Below are 9,445 nucleotides of genomic sequence, written 5' to 3'. Positions count from 1 at the left end.
ACTTAGCTCCACTTCCCATCACTCAACATCTCAGTGGAGATGCCAAGGAACAAGCTAACTACATCAAAAGGCTACATGAGCAAGTTCGTGAGAAAATCATAAAACACAATGAAAAGTATCAAGAAAGAGCAAATAAGCATCGAAAGCCCGCTGCCTTTAAAGAATAAGATCTAGTATGGATACATCTTCGGAAAGAAAGATTTCCTCGAGGACATCATGGTAAGCTTAAGCCAAGGGCTGATGGTCCATTCAAGGTGTTATAAAAAATAGGAGAAAATGCCTATAAAATTGAACTCCCTAGTGATTATGTTGTATCGACAACATTCAATGTTGCGGACCTTTCTCCCTATCATGAAGAAGAAAATATAGAAAACTCATAGACGAATTTATGCACAGCAGAAGCGTATGATGCAGGTGCATTTTCAAATGGGCCAACAACCCATTCCAATAAGTCCACAAGACGAAGCCAAAGGATAGAAGCTAGAAATAAAAGTTGCAGTTTAGGATTTTGGGATAACTTCACGGAGACACCTGAACCAACTCAGAAAGAACTAGAAATCTTGCCATAAATGGAATGGAACATACTTAAAGTTTATTCATAATTTGAGCCTTTGGCCTTTGAGAAGAAGTAGTTCTTCTTGAGTTCTCGTATCCCTTGGGTGGATTTCCTTTAGGTGGTGAGTTCTTTTTTTTCTTTTGAATTGATCACTTGTGTTACCTCCTAATCCTCTCTCTCTCTCTCTCTCTCTCTCTCTCTCTCTCTCTCTCTCTCTCTCAATAAAACAAAACATAATCTGGTGTAAGAGAACAAAATTTGAGTTTCTTTTCATTTATTGAAAATAAATTTAATATGAAAGGTCTATTTTACCCCTCACTGCCACCTACTAAAGCCAATGAAAGTTCTTATATTTTGCTTAGACTTGGGTACCCCTACATGTTATATTTATTCACTTTAAACCCTCTAACGTTTGTAATATTGCAACTTACCCAATATGGGTGAAATGACCATAATTCCCTTATCCACCTATTTCACTAGCGATAAGGTTCATTGCATGTCACTACCATGTCACTATTTATGGTACCCTTGAATAGAATATTTAATATGAATTGTCCATTTTACTCTCAATGTGTCCAACTATTTACATCAACGGATTAGAATGTGAAATCCCATTCCTACCCCTTGACCACCTCTCCTAGAGTCAATGTATGGTTGCCACCTTCTTAGATAGATGGGTGACACTTGTCATCCCATTAAGTGGCCACCCATCATGTGGATTTACAGTTCTGCCCTTATCTTGGCTTGAAATTAATATGTGGGTCCTACCACTAACTTGTAAAGTAAAAATAGGTGAAAAGCATTATATTCTACACTCTCAAGGAGACTTGATCCCACAACCAAAGATTTAATAAATAATCATAGAACCATTTGGACATTAAATCCCTTGTTAATGTTGGCATACGACAATTATATAATGTACACACACTTTTTTTGCTAGAAATTCATTTGTATTAAAATTGTAAGAAGAAAAAAATATGATACAGATGGGATAAAGAACACCCAAAAGGAACATAATTAGAAAGAGAGAAGAGCGGAGATGAACTTAATCCACCTCTGGCATTTCCATCAGCAGAGAAAGCCATCAAGCCAACTCTCCACCACAAAACAAAGAAAAGCAGAGCCCGATGGTGCTATAATCTATTTCTCAGACGACCTGAAACATCCAAGTCCAAGTCCAAGTTGACCAAGGCTGACCAGGAGTTCACAAGCAAAAAAGTTTCAAAGCAAGCAACAGACTTTGACAAGACGTTAGCAACAGAGTTTGCTTCACGGAAGCAACGAGTGATCTTCCATTCCACCCCTTCAAGATAAGACATGCAATTAACCCACCTTTGGTGCAATTTCCAAGGGATTTTATTTTTTTTTCAAAAGGAGAACCACCTCGACCGAATCACACCCAATCCAAAGTCTCTACACCCCTAAGCGATTAGCATTCTCAATTCCTACAATTATTGCCAAGAATTTAACTTCAAAATTAGAGTAAATGTCGAGGAACTTTCTGTAATTAGAAATCAACTCCACCTTCTCATTATGAAATACACCACCCCACCTGCTTTTCCCGAATTTCCCAATAAGAAACCATTAGAATTTAATTCACCCAACCTATTGGTGGAGGGCACCAAAAAAATTCAATTAATTCTCTTTGCTGATGCTGCACCCCTGGAAACCTCAACCTTCTTGCACACACCAAATCTTCAATCGAAATCGCCACTCCTGAATGGGCCAGGGTCTGAGAACGAAGCTCATTTTTTATCCTTGCAAAGCAAAAGTGTTCAGAGGATTACACACCTTCATAATGCCTAGAGTTCCTCTCCATCCAGATGAAAAAGGGAATCAGCACAAAACCCTTATTCCACACCCCTTTCAAAGTCACTGATTTTTCTTGGAGCTTCCACCAAGAAATCAACTGAACATATCCTACATAGTTTGGCCACTACACACCAAAGCATTGGCAAAACAAATTCCATAGCGCTAATGCAAAGTTACACTCATAAAATAAATGGCTTTTAGACTCCTCCGCCTTGCCACATAGATCACATCTAGAAGGCAATGGGATCCGTTTCCTTTTCACATTTTCTTCTAGAGCCAACTTATTTCTGATCAATCTCCATCCGAAAACAGCTTGACGAGGTTGAATAGCGAACTGCCACAACAAAGGTGGCCAACCCACCTTAGCCGACCTCTTAAGCAGAATTTATTGTGAACACTCCGACCAATGATGAACACCAATGACACACATCCTCCATACTAGAAATATGGATAGACCTAACTTGCTCAAAAATTTCAATCATCAAGCCAGACGCCACCTGAGGAAAATTCCACCTTGCATTCTGAATGAAATCTGAAACTTTTGCCTTAAAATTCACGGAAAAACAACAGTCATACATTAACCTTTCTTCAATGGAGGTTTGATCTAGCCACCTATCCTTCCAAAAGTCGAATTTGTGACCATTGTCTACTGTCCATTGCTCGTTGGAAGCCACAAAATTCCAAACTTTCTTGATCCCTGGCCAAATTGAGGAGGAAATATGACCAGATTTCAAGGATCCATCAGCTTTGAGAAATCGAGCTCGAAAGAACTTACTCATGGAAGACTTATCATACTTAATCTGCGAAGTCAACTTTGCTAGACAAGGAACATTAACATCATGTAACCTAAGAATACCCAACCTCCCCTTCCTGTTTTAGTTTGCAAACGTCGTCCCATTTCACCACAATTTTCTTTGCCACCTCCATATCACCAGGCCAGATGAAATTATGCGTCCACCTTTCCACCTATTTAATAGAGTATTCTGGCCACCAATAAATAGCCAAGTTATGGATAGGGATACTAGAGATCACTGATCGCACTAACTCCACTCTTCCAGCCATTGAGAGCAATTTACCCTTCCAACCAACTAATCTTCTTTTTATATTATCCAACAGAGGAAGAACATGGGATCCTCTCACTTTCCCCTTAAAAATTTTCACACACAGATACTTTTTTGGAAGTCTCTCAGATTGAATGCCTAGGTAAGAAGAGATAAATTGTTTCCAGTGGGGCGCCACCTTACCAAAGAACAAACTATTTTTTTCTAGATTAAGTATTTTCCGAGAAAGGGCTTGATATTTATCTAGAAAAACTTGGAGACTCTTCACATATTTTGCTAAGGCATTCATAAAAATAAAAATATCATCAGCGAAAAATAAATGAGAAGGAATGGACACACCTCGAAGTCCAAGGAGAGACTTCAGCTTTCCATCCCTAACCATCAACTTCAAACCTCTACAAAAAACCTCCTCAGCCAAAATGAATAAAATGGGAGAAACAGGATCCCCTTGTCTCAGACCTCTGCCAACTAAAAAAAAAAACCCACTGGACCTCCATTCACTAACATAGATAACCTGGAAGAGCTTAGAAGAAGATGAATCCAAGAAATCCATTTTGCCGAAAAACCAAACTTCTCCAAAGTGGCAAAAAGAAAATTCCATGACAAGGAGTCATAGGCCTTCTGGACATCTAATTTCAATCCCATACCACCACCCCTCACAGCCGAGTGCATTAAGTTTGCCAATTCAGAGGCCAAACTTATATTAGCAGAGATGATCTCACCCTTCTGGAAAGCACCATGCTCCTCAGAAATCAGACGAGGCAGAAAAGGCAGTAGCCTGGAGGCCATAATTTTTTAAACTACTTTACAGAAGAAGTTGCCCATGCATATAGGCCTAAATTTGTCCAGCAAGGATGCACCCTTAATTTTTGAAATTAATGAAATAAAATAGTTATTTATTCATTTGGGCAAATATCCCATCAAGAAAAAGTAAACAACTGTCTTACCAAAATCCCTCTCCACAATCTCCCAGCAATTCCTAAAAATTTCCCTGGAAACCCATCAAGACTAGGAGAACTATCAGGATCCAAATCCCACATTGCTTGCTTTATTTCTTCTCTGCCAGGAACAACTTCCAGACAAGCCCGATCTTCATTTGACAATATTCTAGGAATGCAATCCAAAAGCTCGGGATGCCCTGTGACACTGGATGGCTCATGAAATTTCTCAAAATAAGTAGCAATATACTCTGCTATTCCCCTTTATCTATAGCCCAAGACCCATCCTTCATCTTTAGAGCAGAAATTTGATCCTGGCTCTCCGCAATTTCACAGAAAGGTGAAAAAGCTTTGAGTTGCAGTCCCCATTTTTCACCTACCTCAGCTTCGCCTTTTCTGTCCATAAAGCCTCATGCCTGCGACTTGCAGTCAATAAGGCAATTTTTACATCGGCCCCTTTATTGAAAAGGTCATCAGACATACCTGATTCTTCAATAGAATTCTAGATCCTTTTCAAGTTCATCATAGCCTTATCCACCTCCAAATTAAGATTTGGAAAGGCTTCACATGCCCAAACCTTTAAGGTCCCTTTTACTATTTTCAGCTTCTTAGAAAGAACATATATTGGGTTAACTGCACCTTCCATGCCTCTTCAACCACTGAGAGAAACCCTTCATTTTCCATCCAAAACCCATGGAAGCGGAATGGAATGTTATTTGGTTTAGGGACAGCATCAGAGATCAGTAGCAATGGAGCATGATCTGATACGAAACTCAATTAGAACATGTTGCATAATATTTCTGAAAAAATCGATCCATTTTTTATTATAAAACTCTGAACGAACACTGCAGCAATGTGACCCCTCCTATTATTAGTCCAGGTAAATTTTTTCCTAATAGAAGAAACTGGCAATAATATACAAGCATTAATCATCTCCTGAAACTCAGCTACAGACCCTAGATTAAAATTACCAGGCCCTCTTTTTTCATTTAAAAGCAATGTAGCATTAAAGTCTCCAATTACAAACCATGGAATCGCAGAAGAAACGTACGACTCCAATTCCAACCATAATTGATGATGCACCACTTTAAATGAGCTCGCATGCACGAAAGATAGCCCTACCTTGCTTCCAGGCTAGTCACATTCTATGGAGATATGTTGTTCCGACATTGCAGTAACCACTGGACGGGATATACCTCTCTTCCATAGAATGCATAAATTTGGAATTTTATTCTTCCTACTAATGTGAATAAATTCTATTGCATAACCCAACTTACTTAAAAACAGAGCTAGAAATCTACTTGAACCATAGGTTTAGCCAAGCATATGATCTCCGGATTATGCTCCTTCACCATCACACGTAAGGCCCTTTTACCCGCAGCCTTCCTCACTCCACGGATGTTCCAGAAAAAGACCCGAATGAATCACTAATTTGGAGAGGAACGCTTGTCAGGCTTCTTAGCCTAGCCACCAACCTTTTTCTTTTGCTCTCCAGCCACAGCCTTCTCGCCATTTTCTTTCTCCCTCAACATTGCTTCCGTATCCACTGTACTCATCTCTAAATGCATAATAGAGATGAACCCCCTTGAGCACTCTGATGCGGGAGTAGAGGAGATTATATGTTCCATGTGAGTCCCCACCTGGTTAACACCACCATGACCACGGCTAGCCACCGCAGCCACTCTTCTTTGCCGAGTGGAGAGTCTAAGATCAGGGCCCTGGGCGACACTCAGAGGCCCATGCTCCACTCCTTGATCCCTTTCTTCAATGGGCGGGCAAGTGGAAACTGGGTCACCATATGAAGAATACTCTGAACTCGAATCCGACCCATTGGCTAAGGCATTATCCACTGAATTTTGAAGATCCTTATCCATCGAATTTTGAATTTCAAACCCATCGCTAGTCCCAACTATGACATCCTCCTTTCCTAACGAATTAGGATCAAATATAGGAGTTTCCAAAGTATTTGGATACCTCCTCCTTCCACCGAATCTTGAGGTATCCCTGAATTGGAAACTTCTTTATTTGCATTAAGAAGATCCCCATTTAAATTAGGAACCTCCCCCACCGAGTTAACCCTTGCTGAGTTGACTCCATCTTCCACAAACACCGCCCTTGGAACAGAAACAGCATTATCCTTGGCGGACTACTTCTCATCCTCCACTTTCTTCAGTCTACAAGACGATACCTGGTGTCCTACATCCCTGCAGTACCCACACCTCTCGACATTGTCCTCGTACACCACTTTTTTATGGAAGCCAAATACTTTATCAGTACCTAGTTCTAGCCTTTCAACCTGGACTTCATCAATCCTCACAGCCGATTCAGAGATGTCAATTTCAACGAGCACCCTTGCAAAGTACCCCATAAGCCCTTCCCTTGTCCTCCGATCTAAGGCCACAGGCCGTCCCATAGCCTTAGCAATGGATAACAGAACATTCTCATGCCAGTACTCCAGGGGTAAGTCCGGAAGACAAACCCAAACGAGCTTTGTAAAATTCTGCTTCTCATGGATGTTGAAGTCAGGCTTTCAATGCTGAAAACGGATAACCTGTTCGGCAACCCTTAAAGGGCTTCTCCTCCATACAGTAGACTTATTGCCTTCACTTTGAAATTGAAAAATCACAAAGCCTTTCCCCAGGGGATGCATGGTCACACCTTGACTGAGCTTCCAGTTTAAACGCGCCTCCTCCCTCAATGCCTCAAGGGAAATCAAACGAAAATTTACTCTCCCGATCAGAGAAAAACCAAATTTTTGCCTCTTGGATTCATAATCTTGTTAGGGTATAACTATGCAACGAATATATCCTGCCTAGATAGGTTCAGGAAGCGAATCAAGATTGGTTAGGCAAGGCAGGCTCCAGTAAACCATCAGGAATAAGAATCTCTGGACCTCGATCAAGAGACTCCCTATCACCTCCATCACCATCTTCCTCATCGGCAGAGTCCCTTCCCACCAAATCGTGAGACCTCATCTCAAGACCAAGATCTTCTCCTCCATGTACACACTATTGTACACAACTTAAATTAATTACACAAGGGTAATTCTCAATTACCTATGTTGTCCACATTTCACAAATCCCGCAATACAATCGAAAGGAAGAAATTTCAATGTCAACCCTATAAGGTCCACCACAAAATAGAATTATTAATAAATCTTGGAACGGGGTATTACATTCCTCCCTCTTATTAGAATTTCATCCTTGAAATTTGTAACTTCTTATACCCAATCATCGAACAGACATAGGTGTTATATATATATATATATATATCTAGTGGCCTGACCACTAGGTACACAACAATTCTCAATCCCTCTGACTTCTCTTATTGAAACCACTAAAAGATCTCTCAATACAAAACGATAATCTAAAATTTAACCTTCACCATTTTTAAAGGTCAAACATTCTCCCTCAACCATTAGTTATGTCTCAACCCAATCGGCCCTCCATTTGGCTAAATCTGACGTCTCACTCATCACTTAATAATGAGGTGAAACCTTATGAATAATTCATTACAGTATCTATAGCACAAATTAAAATTTCTCTAAGCATATCATCACTTTTTAGTGACCATGTCACCAATTCCACATGGACATGCCACATATATATTCACATATAAATATGTCATATGCTCATCATAACACCAATATGTACACTGAACATGTTATATGTACATTATTTGGATTCCATCATTTTTCATTTGATACTATATATCATAGAATTATTTTACATGTATCACAAGGTTCTCATGTTACAAGCACCTATCCAGTCACCCAGTCACCTAGGTCATCAACCTTACAAAATCCAACATGATATACATGATCAAATTGCATCATTCATTCTCTTGCATTCATAATGCTCAAATGAACACATTGGGATAAATAATTTAGTCAAATATACTTATGTTATAAACTAATCACCATATACAAATCTATAAGAGTTATGATCCATAGGTATCAATCCCCTTCTTGCCAATGTGGTCACTCTTATTTCAAATGGGAAGCTCCCTCGGCTTTTTCATCAAAGATGGATTGCTTTGAGGTCTTATCTCAACTCCATTACTTGGAAGATAACCCACTGCTATCGTGAGGCTAACTTTGTTGCTGATTTTCTAGCAAAGTCTGCAGCAAAATTAGAATCCTCCTCTTCTGATATAGCTTGGCCAACCTTAGTCCAGATGGAGTTATAGATTGATGCTACCAGACGTCCAGATATCGCTTCAATTAGGAGTTGATATTTTATTTGTTTGGTCTTATCTTAGCTTGGGTTTGAAGCACTTTTTGATAATCGATCTAATCTGCTGATGGCAATGCCGAAGGTGGATTAATATTATCTAGGCTCTTCTATCCATTTGTTTCCTTGTAATTAGGTTTTTTTGTATCCTGGAATTATTTTTTTCTTTTATATTTTTAATACAAATGATCTTCTAGCAAAAAAAAAGTAGTAGCTCTATTTTGAAAAAAGATGAGGTGGATGTGGATATGCATGGAAAGTTCGTGGGTGATGGGGATAGTACCTTATCGATTTTGAATGGAGCTGAGGTGGATAGACACAATCTTGAATGGTTTGGGGTTGGAAATCACAATAGTTCACCAATCATGAATGGGGAGAAGTTGGAGGAAGGTGAGGTGGAGGGAGAAAACGTAGGAGAAATTAAAGGGGTGTTATCTTCCTTATCTAATGAAAGAGATGCGCTAATTTTGGTGGAAAAGTCTCCTTCTTTGTTGGGAGATTCTTATCCCTTATTTGCAAAGGCCTTACCTACTTTGAAGGGAGCTGATGGGGGGAAATTATATTCTTCCCCTCTTTATGAGGAGGCTAATAAAGGAGAGGATCGATGGTATATTTATAGAGATGTTGATGTGGACAAGGCTTGGGACATGATTCCTTGATTGATGGAGTTGATTATGAAGACACGTTGGAGGCTAAGCTATCCAAGCAAGTTTAGGGGTGTCATTTGGTCGGGCCAGGCTGGTCTCGATCGGGCCTAATCGGGCCTAGCAGTGTGAAACCCTTGCACTGTGAACGCCTATTTACTTAAACGGGCCTAGGTTTGGGTGGCATGGTATGGTTTGTAGT

This window comes from Macadamia integrifolia, chromosome 14 (genome assembly GCF_013358625.1).
Source record: "Macadamia integrifolia cultivar HAES 741 chromosome 14, SCU_Mint_v3, whole genome shotgun sequence".
Taxonomy (NCBI): domain Eukaryota; kingdom Viridiplantae; phylum Streptophyta; class Magnoliopsida; order Proteales; family Proteaceae; genus Macadamia; species Macadamia integrifolia.
The sequence above is the reverse complement of the archived record's forward strand: the minus strand, read 5'-3'. Positions refer to the sequence as shown.